Source organism: Pan paniscus, chromosome 2 (assembly GCF_029289425.2).
Source record: "Pan paniscus chromosome 2, NHGRI_mPanPan1-v2.0_pri, whole genome shotgun sequence".
Classification (NCBI taxonomy): Eukaryota; Metazoa; Chordata; class Mammalia; order Primates; family Hominidae; genus Pan; species Pan paniscus.
The window spans coordinates 175263626-175289406 of NC_085926.1; the positions used below are offsets into that span (position 1 = coordinate 175263626).

At 39.7% G+C, this 25781-nt stretch overlaps 1 long non-coding RNA gene across 1 annotated transcript in view; it reads left to right on the forward strand.

Annotated features, from left to right (window-relative positions):
- The first annotated feature begins 2177 nt into the window (after nt 1-2177).
- LOC134729912 (uncharacterized) overlaps nt 2178-25781 on the forward strand; it is a 36910-nt gene continuing 13306 nt past the window's right edge. The window contains exon 1 of the long non-coding RNA XR_010111472.1: nt 2178-3999. This is a non-coding gene — a long non-coding RNA (uncharacterized LOC134729912). The remainder of the gene's footprint in view (nt 4000-25781) is intronic.

Consider the following 25781-nt stretch of genomic DNA (forward strand, 5'->3'; position numbering starts at 1 on the left):
CAACACAGTGAGACCGTGTCTCTATAAAAATGTCAAAAAAATTTTTTTAAAAAGATGCTTATCTATTATGAAGCAAATGTATTACCCTGATGAATTTTGAGGATTGCCCTCAGTCTTAGTCAGTTCCAGCTGCTATAACAAATTGCCATAGACTGGGTGTGTTAAATAACAGAAACTTTTCTCACAGTTCTGGAGCTGGAAATCTAAGATCATGGCACCAGCATAGTAAGGGTCTTGGCAAAGGTCGTCTTCCTGGTTTACAGACGACAGTGTTTTCATTGTACCCTCACTTGGTGGAGAAAGAGATCATTTCTCTAATGTCTCTTATAAAGTCACTAATCCCATTCATAATCTAATTACCTACCTAAGGCCCCACCTTTAAAATATCATCACATTGGAGATTTAGGCCTCAACATATGAATTTTGGAGGGACACAAAATAACTTAGTTTGCATCACCTTTCTACTTGATTATGGGAGTTGCCTTCTTGGCTTGTTGAAGGCACTTAATGCCTGGAGAAGATGGCCTGGGTATTAGTAGAGTGTCGTGTAGAACTAAAATGTTCTGGCAGGCTTCTTTTCATAGTTGCTGGGTAAATGGCCTCCATTTGGGGTGATCCGATGTCCACTAGGTTCGACTGAAGCTTTTCCTAGTTTTGTCTGTCAGGGAAGTCTGCTACTTAACTGGCTTTTAGATATGCAATCTGCAATATCTAATTGTACCAAGTTAAGGCAAGGGCTCAGGAAGCAGCCATGCTGGACTGGATTTTTCATTTTTTTGGCTCTTAAGATACGTAAATTGTAAGATCGCAAATCTTAAGATCTTGAACCTTAAATTGTAAATCTTTGCATCCAACTCTTATAATCTTTGAACTGGATAGAATTAGGCATTCTTTTAATATGTTTCTTGTCTAAAAAAAGCCACAAGTTTTACACATTAAAATATTATCCAGTTGAATTAGGAATGTCTCTTGGCTTTGACTGGCACAGCAGTCACAGTGTCTGAGCACGTTCTATTACTAGATGTGAACTGGGCATAGGTTTATGAAATAAAATCTAGAAATGGGCACTGTACAAACCAATGATTATTACTCGCTCTGATTCACGCGTGCTGCAGTGGGGAACAGAAACCTAACAGCGGAGCAGGATGCCGCCCTAGCTAAGCCTGTTATAACTATAGAAAGTCTATAAAAGGACAGAGGCAGGCTTCCTCTGGGACTTCAATTAGAGGTCAGGAAAGAGGCTTCTATCTTACAGGGTAATTTTCATAGTATGGGGTTCCTGTCTGCCTTGTTTAGGGTAATATCCTCAATGCCCAGAACAATGCATTGCAAGCCATTAATAAAAATATTTTGAATGGATGGATTGATGGATGGATGGCAGGCTGTACCAGGCAGGCCCTCTCCTGTGCATGTAAAGGACATGTGTAGAGGAGATTGTTTATATAGCTACCATTTGACATGGAGCTAGAACCCAGTAAACTGCAAAATTCACGAGTGGAGCAGAAGCAGCTGGTTTACTCAGAAATACCTGAGATGTTTTTATAAACACTCAAGGTAATACAACAACAACGGCAACAACAAAGTAAAAACCCCAGAGCCTTGCTGCCATGGGCAAAGAGGCTTTGTTTTTGAGATGAAGTCTAGCTCTTATCCCCCAGGCTGGAGTGCAATGGCGCGATCTTGGCTCACTGCAACCTCCACCTCCCAGGTTCAAGCGATTCTCATGCCTCAGCCTCCTGAGTGGCTGGGATTACAGGCATGTGCCACCACGCTCGGCTAATTTTTGTATTTTAAGTAGAGACAGAGTTTCACCATGTTGGCCAGGCTGGTCTCGAACTCCTGTCCTCAGGTGATCCTCCCGCCTCAACCCCCCAAAGTGCTGGGATTACAGGAGTGAGCCACCGCGTCTGGCCACAAAGAGGCTTGAATGATGTGATGAGTATGATATGTGAATCACAATTTTAAAAAGCGATCATGGTTCAGTCATTTTCTGATATTTTCTTATGGGCATGGACGAGTGTAACCTACGCCTGTGACACCAATGAGGACAGACAGGCAAGCAGGATGCCCTGTTCTTGCTTGTGATTACTGAAATAGCAAGTTTCCAGTCTGGTTTTCTCCCTAGGCTCTCTTAAATGCCATCATAAGTATCACTGCAGACAAGGAGCAAACTGGGTATAGAGATTGTCTCCAACACAGCAGATGGATTCCTGTTTTCTTACTATATTCACTGCTGTATCATTATGGGGGAAAGAAGTTGAACAACAAGGAGCAGACATACGAAATAAAGTCTTTGTTACCTATAGGCAAATAAGTACATTACTTTTGTGAGATGTTTCGAGAAGAGGAATGATAGGAATCACATCCTAGTGTGTGTGGGTATGGGAGACAGATTAAAAGGCATTCCTAGGAGGAGCAAAGATTTCAGGAGCTACTAAATGATAAAATGTGAGATCCTAATCAGAAAGATGGTACTTTATGTATAGGATTGAGCCTGAGAAAAATTATGGAAAGATTGTATGAGTGGTTTGGAGGGGGAGGGGATTGGAAAGTACAGAGGGGACTCCTGGGGAACGAGAGAACTTGCTTTTGTTCAGAAGCATTAGTCTTTAATGTTGAGGGCATTTGAAAAGACCTAGAATGTAAATCATATTAAAAATCGAATCAGCAAGTTTTTTTTTTTTTTTTTTTTTTTTTTTGAGACGGAGTCTCGCTCTGTCGCCCAGGCTGGAGTGCAGTGGCGCATTCTCGGCTCACTGCAAGCTCCGCCTCCCGGGTTCGTGCCATTCTTCTGCCTCAGCCTCCCCAGTAGCTGGGACTACAGGCGCCCGCCACCACGCCTGGCTAATTTTTTTTTTTTTTTTTTTTGGATTTTTAGTAGAGACGAGGTTTCACCATTCACAGGATGGTCTCAATCTCCTGACCTTGTGATCCACCCGCCTCGGCCTCCCAAAGTGCTGGGATTACAGGCGTGAGCCATCACACCCAGCCGTATTTTTTTTTTTTTTTTTTTTTTTTTGAGACAGAGTCTTGCTCTGTCACCCAGGCTGAAGTGCACTGGCACAATCTCAGCTCACTGCAACCTCCACCTCCCGGGTTCAGGCGATTCTCCTGCCTCAGCCTCCTGAGTGGCTGGGACTACAGGCGTACGCCACCACGCCCAGCTAATTTTTGTATTTTTAGTAGAGACGGTGTTTCACCGTGTTGCCCAGGCTGGTCTCAAACTTCTGACCTTTAAGTGATCTACCCACCTCGGCCCCCCAAAGGGCTGGAATTACAGGCATGAACCACTACGCCCGGCCAAGTATTTTTCTTTTTTTCTTTGAGCATCAGTTGCATGCACGGCACTGAAACATTCTGTGTTTTTCCCCTTTTGTTTCATATTCATGGTTGCTTCTCCTGAACGTGCACAGATGAGGAAAGAGGAGTTAGACTATGTCTGCATATCTTTGGCCATTTTTTATCAAGGGGGCACAGATAGTCAAAGACTGAGCCAGCCTTGAAAAACAATGCATTTGTGGACTCTCCTCTATTACCATTTTTATTCCTATAAACGAAAACTTAAGTACTATGATACAGTAGCTATAACGTTCCCTACAGCTCTTCACAATATGGCAATTACTGAAATGGTTTCTTTCTCATTATGCAGCCCCAAAGCAGTGAGATCATGAGGTAGGCAGCAAGAGAAAACAATATTTAATTTGTCCTAAAGGACAGGTGCCATGGGAATAAAAATATTCTCCTTTCCCCTGAGGTTTAAATACGTGGACACAACCAAAAAATGCAGGAGTGATACTGCACACCAAACAAGCCCGAACGTAATCGCCTAATTAAATCATTTTCATCTAATGAATATAAGCAACAAAATAAACTGGCATAGCAGCGAGTCGGGGAGTGATTCCAATGGAAGCAACTGCAGAGGTGGTGCGGCCGTGCCGGGACTTGCAGAGCTTTTCTGCTTATTTTCAAGTGACGCCCGTGTTGGCACCTTAGCTCCAGGTGAGTGGGTCTGAGAAGGCGGCTCTGTCTGGCAGTCTCCCAAACAGGGTTGGACTTCCTATGCACCTTCACCTTTTGCCTGGGGAAAGCTGGGTTTTACCCGAGAATGCTGGGGAACATAGGCTGGGCTAAGTGTGTTCCCTAGGGCTATATAGGGGTTTCCCCCGCTGGCCTGGAGTTTGTCAATAATATTTACAAAGACAAATCCCAGGTTCCTTGATCTTGGTAACGGTAGATGGAAAAAGTTTATGGTGTTATTCTGTGTTGCTTTAACATGAGATCAACAATGAGTTGCCTTCCGTCTCAAGATGATAAGGGATATTTTGGAAACATTTTGAGAACAATTTTTCAGCCTTTACCATCTTGTTTGACGTCTCCCTTTAAAACTATCTTCTTGGCCGGGTGCAGTGGCTCATGCTTGTAATCCCAGCACTTTGGGAGGCCGAGGCGGGTGGATCATTTGAGGTCAGGAGTTCAAAACCAGCCTGGCCAACATGGTGAAACCCCATCTCTACTAAAAATACAAAAATTAGCCAGGCGTGGCGGTGAGTGATTGTAATCCCAGCTACTAGGGAGGTAGAGGAAGAAGAATCCCTTGAGCCTGGGAGGCGGAGGTTGTAGTGAGCAGAGATTGCTCCACTGCACTCCAGCCTGGGAGACAGAGTGAGACACCGTCTCAAAAACAAAAAACATAAAACATCTTCTTTGCCTCTTGCCCCACCTATAGAAAAAAAAGGAAAAAACAAACAAAAAACTAAAATAAGTTGACCACGAGGACAACTTAGTGCATTTTACAATGGAAGAAACAGTGATTTTGGAACTATTCTGACATGTATTGACTGACAACTGGGTTCTACCACTCACTGGTTCTGTGACCATGGACAAGTTCAGATTCCTCGTCTGTAAAATGGGAATGATAAAGCAGATTCAATGAGACAGTGTATGAAACGTGTAGATAGAGCTGTTCTTCAAGGAAGATCGGTTTCCTTGGCTGGGAGGTGCATACTCTATTTACGGACGGACATCCCTTACTTTCTAGATGCTTCTGTGACAGGGGATTCCCATCTTGTCACGTAGGCAGGAAAGTCCCTTCTTACTATGTGGATTCTAGGGGTGTGAGAAGATTTCTTTTCTCACCACTGTGGTAGTGAGGGTTAGGGGAGTCCCTTTTCACCCCTTTATTTATTTTTTTTTGTTTTGTTTTTCTTTTGAGACAGAGTTTCGCTCTTGTTGCCCAGGCTGTAGTGCAATGGCAAGATCTCGGCTCACTGCAACCTCTGCCTCCCGGGTTCAAGTGATTCTCGTGCCTCAGCCTCCTGAGTAGCTGGGATTACAGGTGCCCGCCACCATGCCTGGCTAATTTTTGTATTTTTAGTAGAGATGGGGTTTCTTCGTGTTGGTTGGCCAGGATGGTCTCGAACTCCTGACCCCAAGTGATCCACCCTCCTCTGCCTCTCAAAGTGCTGGGATTACAGGCGTGAGCCATTGCACCCGGCCCACTCCTTTAATACTGATGGAAAAGAGGGGAAAGAAAGGGTGGAAAAAGTCACTTCTGGGAAATGTAGTGCAGAGCTTGATGGGAGTGGAGGCAGACTCCGTTCTTGCCATGTGTTTTGTGCTTCTAAAGGGGAGAGGGCTGGTCTATTTCTAGTGCATATTTCACTACAGGCTGACTCCTCCCTGTCTTGTGCTGTTTCCCACTTACCCCCCACACATCTTTTAAAATCGGTAATATCAACACTTCCCTGGGTTCTTGCTCCTGTACCTCTCCTCTTTTTAGCCATTAATCTTCATTTGTGTTTGCAGAATATGCCAGTAATGTGGAAACAATCTTATTGCTAGCTAAGGGAGATTTGAGAAACTTTGCTTCGGCTCTCATATATAACACACAGGAAAGTCACAACCCTCACCCTTCTGGAGTCTGCTGCCTAGTGGACAGAAGTGAATATATGGGCACAGGTGTGAGGGAGGAGAAGCCTTGGGCCTTTGGGCAGCCAGGCGACTTACAAAAGAAGACGCAGAGTTGACAGTTGGATTTAAAGTGTTTGTGCCAGTCAGGCACAGTGGCTTACTCCTGTAATCCCGGCACTTTGGGAGGCTGAGGTGGGTGGATCACTTGAGGTCAGGAATTTGAGACCAGCCTGGCCAATGTGGTGAAACACCGTCTCTACTAAAAATACAAAAATTATCTGGGCGTGGTGGTGTGCACTTGTAGTCCCAGCTACTCAGGAGGCTGAAGCAGGAGAATCACTTGAACCCAGGAGGTGGAGGTTGCAGTGAGCCAAGACTGCGCCATTGCACTCCAGCCTGGGCAACAGAGTGAGACTCTGTCTCAAAAAAAAAAAAAAAAAAAAAAAAAGGAAGCAGTTGTTGTCAATCTTGACAGCATATAAGAAAGCTATGTGGAATCTTTTAAAATATACTATGCCAGGATCATACCTCCACAGATTCTGATTTCAAAATCAATATAGAAGGGAATCTGGGCATCAGGGTTGTATAAAGGTCATAGGTGATTTTAATGTGCGGCCATGTTTGAGAATCACTTACTGTTCTACTCTTCTTTCCCTTTCCTTTTCTCCTCTCTCCTTCCTTTTTTTTTTTTTTAACTGTAATCTAGTGGTTCTCAACCTGAGCTATACATTAGAATTACCTGAGGAGATACAGAAAATTCAGATGCCCATGCTATGTATGCCCAGACCAATCAAATAGGAGTTTCTAAAGGTGGAACTCAATAATTCATAAATTTCTTTCCTTTTTTTTTTTTTGGAAGCAGGGTCTCTTTCTCTCACCCAGGCTGGAGTGCAGTGGCACAATCTTGGCTCACAGCAGCCTCAGCCTCCAGGGCTCAAGGGATCCTCCTGCCTTAGCTTCCTGAGTAGCTGGGACTACAGGCATGCACCACTGTGTCCAGCTAATTTTATTTATTTTTTGTAGAGATAAGGTCTCTCTATGTTGCCCAGGCTGGTCTTGAACTCCTGGGCTCAACTGGTCCTCCCGCCTCTGCCTCCCAAAGTACTGGGATTACAAATGTGAGTCACTGTGTCTGGCTAAACATCCATAAATTTCAAGACTGGTGATTCAATTGTACAGCTCAGATTGAGAGGAAGATTGGAGGAACTAGATGCTCTGTGACTGTCAGGTAGAGACCAAGTTAGCAAAGCAGACTGAGAGGTGAGATTAGCACAGAAACTGGGAAAAGAGGGGGTTCTTAGGCATTTGGTATAAATGGAGCCTTCAGTGTAATGTTGATGAGAAGTAATGATAATGTTTCATTCCTGACTTTAAAGAGGATACTACCAACATTTTCTGATAGTAGGTACTATGCCTAAGAAGATCACTTCTGTTCTCTTACTATGAGTTTGTATTATGTTGAATTTTATCAAATTCTATTCCTGCATTTATTAAAATGGTCATATGGTTTTCTTTTCTTTTTTTTTTTTTTGAGATGTAGTTTCACCCTTGTCGCTCAGGCTGGAATGCAGTGGCATGATCTCGGCTCACTGCAACCTCTGCCTCCCAGGTTCAAGTGATTCTCCTGCCTCATCCTTCTGAGTAGCTGGAATTATAGGTGCCTGCCACCTTACCTGGCTAATTTTTGTATTTTTAGTAGTGATGGGGTTTCGTCATGTTGGCCAGGCTGGTCTCGAACGCCTGACCTCAGGTCATCCATCCACCTTGGCTTCCCAAAGTGCTGGGATTACAGGCGTGAGTCACTGTGCCCAGCAATGGTTTTCTTTTTTAATCTGTTAATGCATTGAACCACATTATAGATTTTTCTGATATTAAACCATCCCTGCATTCCTGAGATAATTGCAACTTGATTATGGGATATTATTTTTTATCTATACTATTCCAATTGGCTTTGCTAGTAATTTGTTTAAAATTTTTGCATCTTTATTTATGAACTAAAAAGGCCAAAATTTACCCCTTTTCTAATGTCTGCATGACTTTGGTATCAGTTTTATGCTGATTGTGTAAAATGATTTGGTGGCATATTTCCTAGAAGAAATTGTGTAAGACAGATGATTTTTTTCTTGAAAAATTGGGAGAATTTTTGCATGAATTCATCTGAGATTGGCATTTCATTGTGGAAATACTTGAAGATATTGCTTTAACTTCTTTAATAGTTACAATTATATTTTTGTATACTTTGTATTTTTTATATATATTTTATATTTATTATTTTAAATATGTATTATTTATAATTATTTATTATAGATATTTCTTATATAAAATATTTATAATATATTTTAAAAATGTATTTTAATATATAATATTTTAATATAATAATATATTATATATAATATATTAATATATAATACAGTAATATAATATGTAATATAATTATATTATATATAATACTCTATATAATTATTATATTATATATAATAATACTCTATATAATTATTATATTATATAATAATATTCTATGTAATTATTATATTATATAATAATATAATATATAATTATTATATTATATAATAATATAATATATAATTATTATATAATATAATAATATAATATATAATTATTATATTATATAATAATATAATATAATAATATAATATATAATAATTATATTATATAATAATATAATATAATAATTATATTATATAATAATATAATATATAATTATATTATATAATAATATAATATATAATTATATTATATAATAATATAATATATAATTATATTATATAATAATATAATATATAATTATATTATATAATAATATAATATATAATTATATTATATAATAATATAATATATAATTATATTATATAATATATAATATATAATTATATTATATAATAATATAATATATAATTATATATTATATAATAATATAATATATAATTATATATAATATAACATTAGAAATAGATGCAGGTGTAAGAGGTTGGGAACTAGAAAAATACATCTTTCAGAGCCTGCTTTCAGCAAAAATACAAAGTATACAAAATACATAATATATAAAAAATATAAATATATAATATATAAAAATATATTTATATATTATATATAAAATATAAAATACATATAAATATATTATATAAATATAAATATTATATAATATATTTATATGTATTTTAAATATATATTTTATATATTTTTGTATCCCTTGTATTTTTGCTGAAAACAGCCTCTGAAAGATGTATTTTTCTAGTTCCCAACCGCTTACACCTGCATCTATTTCTAATGTTTGCCAGCCAAATCTCTTGCTATCTCCATTTTTAAAAAATTAACATTTATTCTCAACATGCTGAAAAATAGCTTCTGTTGCTTTGACAAGGTTGCTAATGAATCTTCATGATGCTGACTCAACAGGATTCTTTTTTAGTTTTTTTTTCAAACTTCATGCTTTATTTTGAGACTATTTACCAACCACTTCTTTCTGAAACTTTCTACTGCCTGGTATGTTTGACAAAATTCTTTCCTGATATCCTCCTAACTCTCTGATTATATTCTAAACATCTCCTTCCTAATCCCTTTCCTCTTTCTCTCCTCATGGTGTGAATATATTGACATTTGCAGGTTTCCATTCTTACACCACTGCTCTTTTCATTCTATACGGTCTCCTCAGAAAATCTCATCTACTCTTATTTAAATTTTACCCAGGGGTACATAAAATTTTATGGAGTCTGAAGCTTATAAAATTTTGGAGCTTCTCTGTAAGAAAAATATATAAAATTAAGTACAAGTCCTCATCTTGGAAGTAAGGGGCATGAAAGTTAAACTTCATTAAAATTACAGTAAATGTCCCTCTGTCTATATTTCCCAAGTTGGAATATGTTTTTTGACCTCTTTCCTAAAGGTTCCTTTAAGATTTGTAAATGAAATTATTTATTGAACTTATCTGTCCCACAGTGGGACTTAAGATGTCCTACAGTATGGAGGTTTCAAAACATGGCTGCAAAACTATTTGAAATGCCTCCTATTGAGAAGTGGGGTCTATGCCTCTCGTTTTGAGCCTGGGCTTTATGACTGCTTGATCAGTAGAATCTAGTGCAAGTAATACGGTGTCAGGTTCAAGCCTCGAGAAGCTGATGGCTTCCATTTGCTGTGTTTTGGGATGTTTGCTTTTGGACCCTGGACACCATGCTGTGAAAAAGTCAGAGAGCCACATGGAGAACCCACATATAGGTGTTGGAGCAGACAGCCTGGCAGAGGTCCCAGCAGGCAGCCAGCACCAACTTGCCAGCTGTGTGCGAGTGAGCTGTCTTGGAATTGGAGCATCCAGCTTCAGGTCAAGCTGCCCTGATTGATACCACATGGAGTCGAGGTGAGACTTCCCCACTGAGCTCGGCCCAAATTGCTAATTGGTAAGATAAATGTGATTGCTATTTTAAAACCTTGAGTTTTGGGGTGGTTCGTCACGCAACACTAGATAGCTAGAACACACAGACACCTCAACTTGTTCCTTCCCCTATGTGTCTAATCATAATTAATGATGGTGTCAGTGACACTGTTACCCATACATTATGTGAGCATTTACTCTAATTTTTCCTATTCCCTCATATCTAATTAATCATTAAGTTAGGTAGTTTCAGATTTTACTTCTTACATATTTCTCTCACCTACTTCTTCTCTATCCTTTTGTTAGTAGTGCCCTCTGTATCTTTTAATGTTTTGCAGGAGACTCGTAATGTATTTTCCAGTATTTGTCTTTGCCCTGCTCAAAATTGACTTCCTGCACTACCACAAAAATGTCCATGAAATGAATTCTAACTATGCTACAAATCTGTTTGATGAAATAGACATAAAATAATTAAAGATAGGCCGGGAGCTGTGGCTCATGCCTGTAATGCCAGCACTTTGGGAGGCCGAGGCGGGTGGATCACCTGAGGTCAGGAGTTCGAGACCAGCCTGGCCAACATGGTGAAACCCCGTCTCTACTAAAAATAAAAAAAAAATTAACCAGGTGTGGTGATGGGTGCCTGTAATCCCAGCTACTCGGGATGCTGAGGCAGGAGAATTGCTGACCCTGGGAGGCGGAGGCTGCAGTGAGCCAAGATCATATCACTGCACTCCAGCCTGAGCGACAGAGCGAGACTCTGTCTCAAAAAAAAAGTTAAAGATATAATGCAAGTAACACATTTCTCAGCTGAAGAAAGACCTGAGTTTGCCCATTTGAATATTGCAACACTAACACGTAGATATATTCTTAAACAGTTTCCTATAGGCATCCTAACCTTCATGTAGCTCTCATCCCTGCCCCACTAAACAACCACAATAACAACATTTTGCCTACAAAGGATTAAAATGCAAACTGCCTTGGATTTCCAATAGGTCAGTGGTAAAAAATAATAAAAAAACACAATAGAATAATATCTTTGGGATTTGAGGGGGTACAGTTAGTCAACTTTTTTTTTTTTTATTTGTTTTGTTTTGAGATAAGGTCTCACTGTTACCTAGGCTGAAGTGCAGTGTCACAATCTTGGCTCTCTGAAGCCTCAAATTCCATGCTCAGGTGATCCTCCCACCTTAGCTTCCTGAATAGCTAGGACTACAGGTGTGCACCACCATGCCTGGAGGAGCCAACATTTTAATACTCAGCCAAGTTGTCATTATGAGAAAATAAAAATGCAAAAGTCCAAAAAAGAATGTCACCCACCATGCCTCCTAGAAATAAAGATGATTTTCGGTATTATTTGTAGTCTATTTTGTCCTATCTGCAGTGGAACTTTCTATGCCTAGTTATGTCATGAGATTGGATAATACTGTGTAGCTACTATACTATTTCAATGATAGATATAGTGCCATTAGCTAATACTTTTAAAATGTCGAATAGTTCAGCAACATTATAGAATAAATTAACTTCTGAAGGGATGCCTGAGGGGACGAAGTGACATTTTAAAATCTTGTTTCAACGAAAAAAATTATTTTCAACTTTCACGCATCTAATTTAACAAACAATTTTTGCAGCGTAATGTGGAAATGTCTGAAGTAATTTCTTTCTGTCATGCTAATGCTTGCTTGAATTTGAATATCTTATAGCCAAAATTCATACTCTTGATATTGAGAAGATACAAATATTTATGAGAATGCTGTACAGTATTTTCCTTAAAAAATTCTCATTATTCCTTGCTATTTCTTTAGGTCAGAAAAAAGTTAGATTAGATTCTGAAACTGTTTTAAAGTACAACATCCAAGAATTGGCTTCAGTCTGACATCAATCAGCACTTCTTTTTGGTTTCAGGGTGCTTTGGGTCTGAATTACAGCAAATGATTCCCTTAAATCAATAGGAGGCAGGTGTAGAGATTTAGAAAGTAATAACATTAAGTCAACATTGAATAAAAAATTTAATACTTGGAATACAGAATAACAGATATGTATGGTACCAATGACTTTTTCAGAATCACCTTTTAATTACAGGAGTATCTGGGTATTACATGTTCAGTGCTTGCAAATAATTGTAGTGCTAAAATGATTCATATTTAGGTTGAGATTTTAGCCTTCTCACTTTTTTCACAGCTTGTTACCACAGAAGAGATTATGTTCAAGTGTGTATATGTATTCATGAATGACATAATTCTAACTCAAATTCCACGTCAAAATGGTTATTTTATCCAGAAGTAATTTTTCAGGTAACCTGGTAACAAGTTTAAAGGCAAGAGCAAATGAAAGCAGGTACTTTTACTTCTCATAGTTAAAGGGTGTTATATGTAAAGGGGTCATAGAGTAGACCTTACCTTTCACCCTTATTTTCTGTTTTAAAATTCTTCCTCTTCATAAGTCTAGGAGAAAGAGAAAAAAAGAACTAGCTGTTTCTTACTGCACATCCTTGAAAACACATGGCGGTTGCAAAAGATATTGTATGGTTTCCTAAGGACTCAAGTTACTAGACTTCAGTAAGTTGGTTTATGTAGAACTTAGTGTTTGTTCTCCCTTGAATGCATGAGAACACATGAGAAGGGCTCAAGGAACTGTGCCCAGTGTAAAAGGATCCTATTGTTACGGTGTTGGGTTGAAATGGCGGGAAGGACTAGGTCTTCAGCAGGCACAGCTCCTGAGCTAGGCACTGGCCTTATTTTTTCCTCCCTTTTAGTTCTGAGTCATAGAAAAAGAAATCTGAGCAAGGAAGAGTGAGGCAGGACCGCTCATGCAAATAAAGGAAGATCTCATCCTTAAGTTTGGTTTCAACATAATCTCAATGAATCTACAAAGACTTATGTAACCTGAGATTTCTCATGCCTGGAGCCTGTGGATCCTTAGTTCTGTGGCACCTGGAGAAAATCCCAAAGATCTAATATTATTTTGGTCATTCCCCACAGTCATCTCTTTACCATCATGTGACTGCATAAAATGTGAATGCAGAAGAGTTTCCTGGATTTGTCAGCTGTGGCTCATTTTCTGTTTCTCAACAGTTTCATTCATCATCGTTATTATTTAATTGGCTCTATTTAGGTCTTGTGCCACCTAGTTACACACTAAGTATCTTATAGTGGGGCTGCTTGAAGACTGTGAAACTTGCAAAATAGTTATATGAACCTCACTCCCTTAGTCTTTATGATGTAAACAAATAGTTTACTTAGCTGTTTGTTAATATAGCTTAGGGTTATCTATGAATGCTACTGTTTTGCCAGATTTTAAGGTTATTCTAATACCATCATCTTGGGGCTTTGGCCAAAATCACAGCCAATGACCTTGTACTAATTTATTTCTGTTAATATTGGACTTCTTGAGTCCAGAAAGTTTAAGTAACTCATTAGGAAATTTCAAAAGCTTTCACGACTACACGGTATTCTGTAAAAATATTGAATGGATGAAATAAAATAATTAGATAAAATCTCTGAGGTTGAAATTCTATTGACTTAAAGTTCATAATTATTCAGAGAAGTGTTAAGCAAATTTGTTTCATTAGGTTGTACTTTAAAAGACAGACTTTTACTTAAGTTGACTGTAGCTTAGCTCTTTTCCAAGCAGCATAGTAAATGAAACTCTGGCTGAGAAAATGTAGTGCAATTGTAGGGTTTGGACATCCAGTTATCGGGGTAGGAGGAAAACTGTACTTTCTATATGCCATTCTATAGCCCATTACAACTTTTCCTTGCATAAAAAGGTGACTTTTTTTTTTTTTTTTTTTTTTTTTTTTTAGACAGAGTCTCACTCTGTCACCCAGGCTGGAGTGCAGTGGCGCAATCTCGGCTCACTGCAACCTCTGCCTCCTGGGTTCAGGTGATTCTCCTGCCTCAGCCTCCCGAGTAGATGGGACTACAGGCGTGCGCCACCATGCCCAGCTAATTTTTGTGTTTTTAGTAGAGACGGGGTTTTACCATGTTGGTTGGCCAGGATGGTCTCAATCTCTTGGCCTCGTGATCCACCTGCCTCAGCCTCCCAAAGTGCTGGGGTTACAGGTGTAAGCCACCGTGCCCGGCCAAAAAGGTGACTTTTAAAAAATGGTACTAGAGGGTGCTAGGAGTATCCTTGACTTACATCAAGGCGAAGAAGGGCAATAGCATCTGTTCTCATCTATGGAGTGCATACTCTGTTCCTGGTAGTAGGAGATTTACAAACATCTTTAAAACACCAATGTGGGTATAATCGGCCCCATTTTACAGGTAAGAAAGAGGATCCTTGCAAAGCGTTGGGGAAGAGGTAGAATACAGAAATCCTAATTGACTGAGGAAGAAAATGAATGCATTAATTGGATGTGATGAGCTGGAAGTGAGTAGATCAAATTTCCTGCCTCAAAAAGTAGGGGCTTGACAAAGACACAAAGATGGGTTTTCTTGGGGAAAAAAAGATTTTTTTTTTGCACACCAGTAGTTGAGATTTGTGAAACTAGTACCCACTACTTATCTACCTCTTTCTTTTTTTATAGACAGAGTCTTGCTCTGTTGTCCAGATTGGAGTGCAGTGGCATGAGCATAGCTCACTACAGCCTTGAACTCCTGGTCTCAAGCAATCCTCACACCTCAGCCTCACAAAGCACTGGGATTACATGTGTGAGCCACTGTGCCTGGCCTCACCTATGTACCTTTATGTTGTCTATATACCTTTATGTTGTCTATGTGGCGAGCATATTGGTATTCATACTCAATATTCATTGAGTATCTACCATGTGCACAGCATTTTGTTAAAGTAGGGACTCCCATCAGTTGTTCATGATGAAATAATTTAGAGACACTCACTTTCTGCCTTGTCTGGGAACTCTTATTCATGCTTTAAGAAGCAGCTCATACTTTAACTTCTCTTTGAAGTCCTACCTGAACACATCAATCAGACATTAATCAACCTCTGTTGTAAATTTCTGTCTGTAGTACATCTATCATAGACTAATCCCATGGACCATATTTATTTGTTAATCTGCTTGTCCCTTTCTGCTAGACTGTGAGACTATGAATTCCATGCCATCAAAGACTGGCTCCTTGTCCCTCATCCATCATATATGCCAGTGATTATGTCAGCCTGGCTCTTAGTAGCAGTTCATAAAGCTTACTCAGTACATGAATTACTGTATACCAGCAGTTCTAGGTAAAGCAGAAAGTTCTTCTCCTTTAAAGTTGCTCAAAATTTTAAGAGGTATGACTAACTGAGCTCCTGCACACTTCATGTATATTATCTAATTTAACCTTACTATAATCTACTTAGCTTGGTATTATTTCACTGGCCCCTTCATTTATAAAGCTGCCCAGAGATATTAAGTAGCAAGCCCAATATCACTGAGCTAGTAAGTAGTGGAACAGGAAATAAAATTTAGTCTGCCTGTCTCTGAAGCTGTTTATTCCACCAAGTTAACACTGAGTTCCATATGTAAGGATGCCAGCATCTTACTCTGTCATTATCTATTTGATTCTTTGCGTTTCTTTTTTTTTCTTTTTCAATACTGCTCCTTCTCTATACATTTCCCTCCCTCCCTCCCCTCCCCTCATTCCCCTCCCCCCTTCTTTCCTTCCCTCCCTCCTTCCCTCCCTCCCTCCCTCCCTTCCTTCCTTCCTTCCTTCCTTCCTTCCTTCCTTCCTTCCTTCCTTCCTTCCTTCCTTCCTTCCTTCCTTTTTATTGAGACAGAGTCTTGCTCTGTCATCCAGGCTGGAGTGCAGTGGCGCAATCTTGGCTCACTGCAACCTCCATCTCCCGGGTTCAAGCAATTCTCTTGCCTCAGCCTCCTGAGTAGCTGGGATTACAGGTGTGCGCCACCACGCCAGGCTAATTTTTTTGTATTTTCAGTAGAGACAGGGTTTCACCATATTGGCCAGGCTGGTCTTGAACTCCTGACCTCAGGTGATCTGCCTGCCTCGGGCTCCCAAAGTGTTGGGATTACAGGCGTGAGTCACTGCGCCCTGTTATACATTTTTTTTTCAACAACATATCACATTGTAGCCATCTCCCAGCCACCAAATGAATTATAAAAATACTAACTCTTCCAGATCTGGGTATACATGCCACCTGCTAGTATTTGGTTGGAGAGAAAATTTCTCAGCCTCTTTCTGTGTGGTGATAATGAATACACTCAGCATCCAGCACATTTTTAGGCATCTTGAGGAGGAGAGCACACCCAGGGTCTGAAATGTCCTTAGAGCGTGAGAGTTTGGACTCAAGAGAGTCTAGAAAAATGCCCAAGTGCTACTTGCATGTGACAGCCAGGCAGATCTGAGTGTGTTTATTCTGATAAATCTTAACCCTGAAAACTCAGAGGTAAGTTCTCAGTGTCTCAACAGAAAGAGATATGCAGCCTGGAAGGTAAACATGGAAGATAGAGTGCCTGCATGGAGAAGACACTAACCCAGGAAGATCGTGAGCTCCCCTTTGAATAAGATGTTCCTCCAGGGCAAAGATGACAAGGCTGTCCCTAATGCCTAGCTCACAGTATGTAGTGATCACAAGACCTGCTCAATAAATTTTTGTTGATGAAGCATTATCCATTGTTATATAGATCATCTGAAGCCATATCCTAAAAGGATATACAGTTGTCCCTTAGTATGGGGGAGGATTGGTTTCAGAGCCCCCCCAAACCATACTAAACTCCGAGAATGTTTACATAAAATGATGTAGTATTTGATATAACCTATGCTCACACCCTCACAGACATTAAATAATCTCTAGATTAGGTATAATATCAATACAATGTAAATGCTATGCAAGTAATTGTTATACTGTATTGTTTCTAATGTATGTATTTTTTGTTATATTCTTATTTTTTATTTTTTTCAAGTATTTTCCATCTATAGTTGGTTAAATCTGTGGACACAAAACCAGTGGATATGGAGGGCTAATTACACTGACATAAAAAATAGATTACCCTAGATTTTAAAATTAAGGTATAGATTATGCCCAGCAAGGTTGATGCACAGGAGAAGCTTTGGAACTCAGAATACTTGCATAAAAACCTAGACACCATCTTTTATTTATTTTATTATTATTTTTTGAGATGGAGTCTCGCTCTGTCACCCAGGTTAGAGTGCAATGACACAATCTCGGCTCACTGCAACCTCTGCCTCCCGGGTTCAAGCGATTCTCCTGCCTCAGCCTCCTGAGTAGCTGGAACTACAGGCGCGCACCACCACACCCAGCTAATTCTTGTATTTTTAGTAGAAATGGGGTTTCACCATGTGGTCAGGCTGGTCTCGAACTCCTGACCTCGTGATCTGCTCGCCTCGGCCTCCCAAAATCTTGGGATTACAGGTGTGAGCCACCGCGCCCGGCCTGACACCCTCTTTTAAAGAGGCTCTAACAGCATGGAGGAAAAAGCAGCATGGCTTTATTAATAGTTAGTGAAATGGCAGGGCATACACTCTGTAGAATAGCTCCATATGGTGAGAGCAGAAGACTACATCTTTTATTACCCCACCTTCAAAACCGAAAACCTTGTAGCGAAGAGCTGCCAACAGCACACTGCAAAATGACAAAAGCCCCATAGCTCAATGAACTGCTAGATTGTATTACGCTCTGCACATAGAGCAGGAAAATCCCACTTATCATGTAATCATACACACGTGTTATCCCATGTGTGTGAAGCTCAGCCTACAGCCTGAGATTCCACAGCTAAAATCAAAGGGAACAGGGCATATGTCTGAAGGCAGGAAAGGCAAATACAAAGAGAGCCACGATTTCTCATAAACCAGTCATAAAAGGTCATTTTCCTTATCAAACCAATTAATCTATTTAGCTCAACTGATTCTTTGAGACAGTAAAAATTGCTTACGTATCTTGCAAGCACTGAGGAAAGGATCAGCTTTTCTTTTAAAATCAAGAGTGTTAAGATCATTGCAGATATATGACATTCTTGTTGAAATGTTTTTTGTTTTGAAAGCTATACATGGTAATTGTAGAAATAATTAGAAAATAAAGACAAGAGTTTTTAAGAAATGCCAGTATTTCTTCCCCTAAAAGACACTAACTTTTAACATTTTGGTGAATATATTTGTGGACCCACAACAATGGGCTGATGCCACGAATATTGTTTTATACTTTTTTCCACTTATAAAGATATTGTGAACAATTCTCCATGATAATATGTATTTTTAAATTAATTAAATTACATACAGAAAAGTATGCATATTGTATCATATCAAGGCATAATTTAACATCATTTTAAAGGTATGGTATTTCATTTCTGGGAGTACATCGTAATTTATTTAACTAGTGTATGTATGCATGTATTTATTTATTTTTTGAGACGGAGTCTCTCTCTGTCACCCAGGCTAGAGTGCAGCGGCATGGTCTTGGCTCACTGCAACCTCCACCTCCCGGATTCAAGTGATTCTCCTGTCTTAGCCTCCCAAGTAGCTGGGGCTACAGGCACGCACCACCGCGTCTGGCTAATTTTTGTATTTTTAGTAGAGGCGAAGTTGCACCATGTTGGCCAGGCTGATCTTGAACTTCTCCTGACCTCAGGTGATCTGCCTGCCTTGGCCTCCCAAATTGTTTTGTTTTTAGAAATACCAGGTTTCCCTACATCTCCCTTCACTATTATAAAAAAATGCAAAAGAATATCAATGGACATATTGTATATCTTTGCACATATCCCTAAATTATGTCCTTAGGATTACTATTAAAATTGGAATTACTGGTTAAATGAGATGATTTTTTCTAAAGCTTTGCCATATAGCTTTCTGGAATAGTCATACCTGGCTATGCTCCTACCCTCAGTGCACGAGCTTATATGAAGAAAGGGAGGTTGTGTCATTTAGAAGTTGCAAAGAGTTTTCTTTCTCTGGAAAGCATGTGTATTTCTTTAAGCATGAATTGCATGAATAAGTCCTTTGGCCTTTTTTTTTTTTTTTTTTCTACTGGGATGTCTTTGTTTGTGTTGCTATAAAGGAATACCCGAGGCTGGGTAATTCATAAAGAAAAGAGGTTTATTTGGCTCAGGTTCTGCGGGCTGTACAAAAAGCATGGCACCAGTATTTGCTTCTGGCAAGGGCCTCAGGCTGCTTCCACTCATGGCCGAAGGGAAAGGGGAGCTAGAGTGTGCAGAGGTCACAGGGGAGAGCAGAAGCAGGAGAGAGGGGAGGGAGGTGTCAGGCTCTTTTTACAAACCAGTTCCGGATGGAACTAAGAGAGTGAGAGTTCATTTCCGTGAGGACAGCACCAGGACGTTCATGAGGGATCTGTTCCTGTGACCCAAGCATTTCCCATGAGGCCCCACCTCCAACACTGGGGATCACATTTCAACATGAGACTTGGCGGGGCCAAACAAACCGTATCTAACCCATAGCATGGGATATTCGTCTTTTCTTTTCAATTACAATATCTTCTTATGTAATAATGAATTAATCTTTTATCTGACTTATGTGAAGGAATTTTTCTTATTTTATCATTTGCCTTTGAAATATTTATGTATATTTGTGTGTGTGCAGTTGATCCTCATTATTTATGAATTCTGTATTTGCGAATTTACTCACCAAAATTTATTTCTAACTCTATATCAATATTTGTTGCACTTTTTGGTTATGTGTGGACATGCACAGAGCTGTAAAAAATGTGTGTTGCTTGACATGCGTGTTCCCAGATGAAGCAGAACAAGGACGCTTTACCTTCCTGTTTAATCTGTCATATGGGAAACATGGGGCTTTTTTTCCTGGTCTGTTTAGTGCCACATTTTCCACGTCTGTGCTTTTTGTTGGTGCTTTCATTGTTTCAAATAGCCCCTAAGCATAGTGCTGAAGCGATGTCTCGTGTTCCCAAGCTTGAGAAGGCTGTGATGAGCCTTGTGTTAGATAAGCTTCATTCAGGCATGCATTATTGTGCTGTTGGTCATTAGTTAAATGTTAGTGAATCAACAACATGTAATAAATAAGGTGTCTTTAAACAGAAGCACACATAAAACAAAGTTAAGTATCAATTGGTTGATAAAAATGTTGGGATCCGGCCGGGTGCGGTGGCTCACACTTGTAATCCCAGCACTTTGGGAGGCCGAGGTGGGCCGATCACGAGGTCAGGAGATCGAGATCATCCTGGCTAACACGGTGAAACCCCGTCTCTATTAAAAATACAAAAAATCAGTCAGGTGTGGTGGTGGGCGCCTGTAGTCCCAGCTACTCGGAAGGCTGAGGCAGGAGAATGGAGTGAACCCAGAAGTTGGAGCTTGCAGTGAGCCAAGATTGCACCACTGCACTCCAGCCTAGGCGACAGAGTGAGACTCCGTCTCAAAAAAAAAAAAAAGTTGGGATCTGAGGCTTGCAGGAACCCAGCCCTCTATTTTCCTGGGAGCAATGGTTCAATATCATCAATTCAGTGTTCACACATGACTAATGTGAATAATGAGAATCAACTGTATATATATTTTTTCTTCACAGGTAGACATTTACATTTTTTATCTAGTCGCGTATTTCTTTTTTTAAAAGATTATGCCTTGGTGATGTGCTTAGTATTGTAAAAACATTTATATTCTAGTCTTCATATTTTCCATGTTGGGGGACCTCTGCTGTAGTGACACCCCTGGACTCTCACTGGACCACCCACTTACCTGAGTGGTGACTTTGGGAACAGAAACAGACCCTTTAACCCTTCTCGAATCTGCCCCCTTCCTGAAAATAGCACATATCCTCTGATCCTTACATTTTATAGGGCACACTTCTTCCCCCAAGGTAAAGGCCTGGAAGTTGAGTACTGCCTGTAATCAAGAAAGTCAACTTCTGAAGTACAGTATTAGCAGGTCCACGGCCATTGCTGACTTAATAACTTAAGAGTATTGCTGAAGCTATAATCTCGAATACCTGCTTTATCAGTGATAATGTTCATTTTCTCACTGACTCCAGGGTTGAGCTCTCAGTTGGTTAAAAACTAAGGCAGGAAAAGAAAGCATGTTCTTGTAGTAGCTATCTTTACTTAAAAATTTCTTTTTCACATTAAAAATGTTATTTATATTCACATATGAATATTTATTATTATTACTATTATTATTTCTTGAGACAGAATTTCACTCTCATCACCCACGCTGGAGTGCAATGGAGTGATCTCAGCTCACTGCAACCTCTGCCTTCCAGGTTCAAACGATTATCTTTCCTCAGCCTCCCAAGTAGCTGGGATTACAGGCATCCACCACCACACCCAGCTAATTTTCATGTTTTTAGTAGAGACGGGGTTTCGCCATGTTGGCCAGGCTGGTCTCAAACTTGTGACCTCAGGTGATCCGCCCACTTTGGCCTCCCAAAGTGCTGGGATAACAGGCACGAACCACCATGCCTGGCCACACATATGACCTTTTTTTTTTTTTTTTTTTTTTTGAGATGGAGTTTTGCTCTTGTTGCCCAGGCTGGAGTGCAATGGTGCGATCTCGGCTCGCCGAAACCTCCGCCTCCCGGATTCAAGCGATTCTCCTGCCTCAGCCTCCTGAGTAGCTGGGAATACAGGCATGTGCATCCAAGCCCGGCTAATTTTGTACTTTTAGTAGAGACCAGGTTTCTCCTGTTGATCAGGCTAGTCTCAAACTCCCAACCTTAGGCGATCCACCCTCCTTGGCCTCCCAAAGTGCTGGGATTACAGGTGTGAGCCACTGCCGGCCACACCACCTGGCCACATATGAATATTTATAGTTCTTCTTTGACTTAGTTGTTTTTTTATCTCTTAATTCTTTGTTTCAGAGTAGCTAATGTTGCTGTTGGATTTCTGTTTTTATATAAGGCACTGACACTCAAAAAAAGGGAGCAGGCTCTGTTAGCCCCTCAGGTTATCTGTGGTTTGGGGGGCAGTTCTTCCCTTGTTCCTACCAGCCTTGCTTTCTGGGGTCTGAGCCTAAATCTTATTTACCTTGACTTGTTATCTGATAGAAATTTTAGTCTTGATTCTTGCACTGTTTGACGCTCAGCCTGTTGCAGCATGGCCTCCACCTCTCATTCTCACTGAATTTTTTCTTTGCAAGTTATGTCCCTGGCTCTTCTTCTCTGTATCACTACCCCTGGGATATTAGGTGTTTGACTCAGAGGTGAGCTAAAGTGTAGTGACTCTGTCCAGACTTAATCTTAGAGCTCCAGAGCTTCACATTATTTTCCCCCTAAATTCTATCACCCATAAACAGGCAAAGATACTTGGAGTTGCCATGTACTGCAATGGCCTTGTAGGTATCATGGGTCTCTTAGCTTGGTGACACCAGTCCAGGCTATATGAAGAACTTTTGTTGTTATTTAAGAACATAGTATATACTGTTATTCTTTTGAATTCATCATCCATAGAAAGACAGAATGCTACTATGGGAAGAGTCTTTGAATAAGATAGAACTGGATTCAGATCCTGCTTTTCCTGCTTTACCAGCTGTGTAACCTGCTATGTTGACCTTTAAGACTGAGTTTCCTCATCTATAAAATAGTGAAAATAGTAAGCATTCTCTCAGAAAATGAGAGAATTTTTGTAGGCTACCTAGCACAATGCTTGGAGATGACAGAAGATTGATACCTGTTGGTTAAATATGTTTTTTTATTCTGTTGCCTTCTCTTCTACATTGGGCGAGATTTCAGCTCTAATCTTTTAGCACATTCATAGAATAAATAATTTCAAAGTATTTTTCATGCATAATTTGGTAAATTACTCTGTTTTATTCTGTTCTTCTACAAACCACCAAAAGGAACGAGCAAATCAGGGACACTTCCAGGGGACATGACTTTCCAAGGGTTCCCTTAGAAATAGTTGGTCCCTAGTCATCTGACCACAGAAGGTGTGTGATCTCATGTCATCAACTCTCAGTTTTGATTGACTTTGCTCAGGGTTCTCATTTGTTCTGCGGATCATTCTCTACTCACATTCTTTACCTTTATCCACTCGAGCATTATGCCTGCTAAATAGCTGTTTTTTAAAAAAGTTAAAGTTTAATTTTATTGTTACATTTTAATTGACATAATAATTCTGCATATTTCTGAGGTATGGTGTAGTATTTTGATACATGTATACAATATGTGTAATGATGAAAGCAGGGTAATTAGCATTTATCACCTCAAATATTGATCATTTCTTTGTGTTGGGAACATTCAAATGATCTCTTCCTGTTTGATGAGTTTGGATGCATTCAGGGTAGTATCGTTTCTTCCAGCTATTTGAAAGAAATAGCTTTTGAGACACAGTTTAGGAAGCATCTTTATCCAGCCATTCGTTCTTTCCCCTCTCAGATAGAGTGAGCACTTGTTTCTTTGTGCCCCCTTTGCGCCCATCCAAGTGTCTCACATGGAACCTGCTATTCTCTAAAGTCCTTATTTGTTACTATGATCTTTTCTTCCATTCTGTGGTCCAAAGCCAAGCACAGCATTTGGTATACAGTAGGTGTTTTATAAATATCTGTTGAAGGTAAGAGTGGTGAATTAATGAATAGTGGAAGACAGAGTCATTGAAATGAAGGTCATTGCCACAGACGATGGCCCACATGCTGTTTTCAGAGTGTCACAGCATGCCAAATGGGGCCTTCCAATGAGGGCTTGAGTACCTACTTCCTCAGTTTTCTGTTGAGATAATTATTCGGCTGGGTAAGGTTGAAAAGTGATTGGAATATTTGTTAGGGAACCAAAATGCTTCAGCCAGAAATTCAAACGGCTCCTTGTCTTCATAAACTGCTTGGGATAAATAAGCCTAGTTTGTGTAATTCACACTAAGCCTTGGTGTGGGGGGGCAAATGGGTGTATGACCTCATGTGTACATTTCCCCTTGGCATATTTTAATGAATATAACTCAGTTTATTGAAAAGGCTTTAGAAACAAAAATATTTCTCTAATTGAAAATTAAAACCCCTAATATATTTTCTTATTGCTTTGTATAGGTAAGATGTTCATCATTTTAATGATCTGTCTTATTTTAAAATTAGGGGAAGCAACTGATTGAGTAAATAAACTGGGAAGAAGAGACAAGTCTTTCTCACAGTATGATTCCTAGATATTCACCCTTCCAAAGAATATGTATAAATACTTTCTTTTCCAGGATGGTCTTGACCCTCACCCCTCTTAAATGTGGGCTAGACTGAGTGACTCTCTTCCAAAGAATAAATAAAAGAAAGGGAAAAATAGTAAACTTACAGTAAGAAACTTGGCAAACACTACTTTAACCAAAGATGAAGATTAATGTCACCAGTGACATCATATGGATATTACATACCTCTTGATAAGAAGTGATGAGGGCTGGGCGTGGTGGCACATGCCTGCAATCCCAGCACTTTGGGAGGCCGAGGTGGGAGGATCACGAGGTGAAGAAATGGAGACCATTCTGGCCAACATGGTGAAACCCCATCTCTACTAAAAATACAAAAAATTAGCTGGGTGTGGTGGTGCATGCCTGTAATTCTAGCTACTGGGGAGGCTGAGGCAGAAGCATTGCCTGAACCCAGGAGGCAGAGGTTGCAGTGAGTTGAGGTTGTGCTGCTGCACTCCAGCCTGGTGACAGAGCAAGACTCTGTCTCAAAAAAGAAAAAAAAAGTGATGAGAAGGGCACTTCCCTCTGTGACTCTTTCTAAATACCCATAACCCTATTCTATTCATAAGAAAAACAACAGCCAGTTGCAGATTGGAGGACATTCTACAGAATACCTTACCAGTACTCAAGACAGTAAAAGTCATGACAAACAAAGAAAGGCTGAGAAACTGCCACAGACCAGGGGAGACATGGAACTCAATGGCATGTCCATAGGTTGGATCCTGGAATAGAAAGAGGATCATTATGTAAAGACTAGTGGAATCCAAATAAAGTCTGGAGTGTAGTTAATGGGAATCTCTCAATGTCAGTTTCTTAGTTTTTTTTTTTCTTTTTTCTCTTTTTTTGACACGGAGTCTGGCTCTGTCACCCAGGATGGAGTGCAGTGGCGCGATCTCAGTTCACTGCAACCTCCGCCTCCTGAGTTCAAGTGATTCTCCTGCCTCAGCCTCCTGAATAGCTGGAATTACAGGCACCCGCCACCACACATGGCTAATTTTTTTGTATTTTTAATAGAGATGGGGTTTCTCCATGTTGGACAGGCTGGTCTCGAGCTCCTGACCTCGGGTGATACACCTGCCTTGGCATCCCAAAGTGCTGGGATTACAGGCATGAGCCGCCACTCCCAGCCAATTTCTTAGTTTTGACAACTGTACTATAGTAATGTAAGGTATAAAAAAATGGGAAAACTGGATGAGGGGGTATATGAGAACTTTCTGTGCTACCTTTGCAGCTTTTCTGTAAATCTATAATTATTGCAAAATAAAGAATTTATTTTAAAAAATAAGGGAAGCAGATGTCTTACACTTTGTTTCTTTTTTAAACTCATGGTCAAATGATAGGAAAACCTTTAGAGGCAGGCAGGAAAATATGAGTCTTTGTGGATTGCTTTGTACTGGGGAATGCATTCAGTCTTACAAATTGAGTCCTATTCTATTATACCAAAAACTAT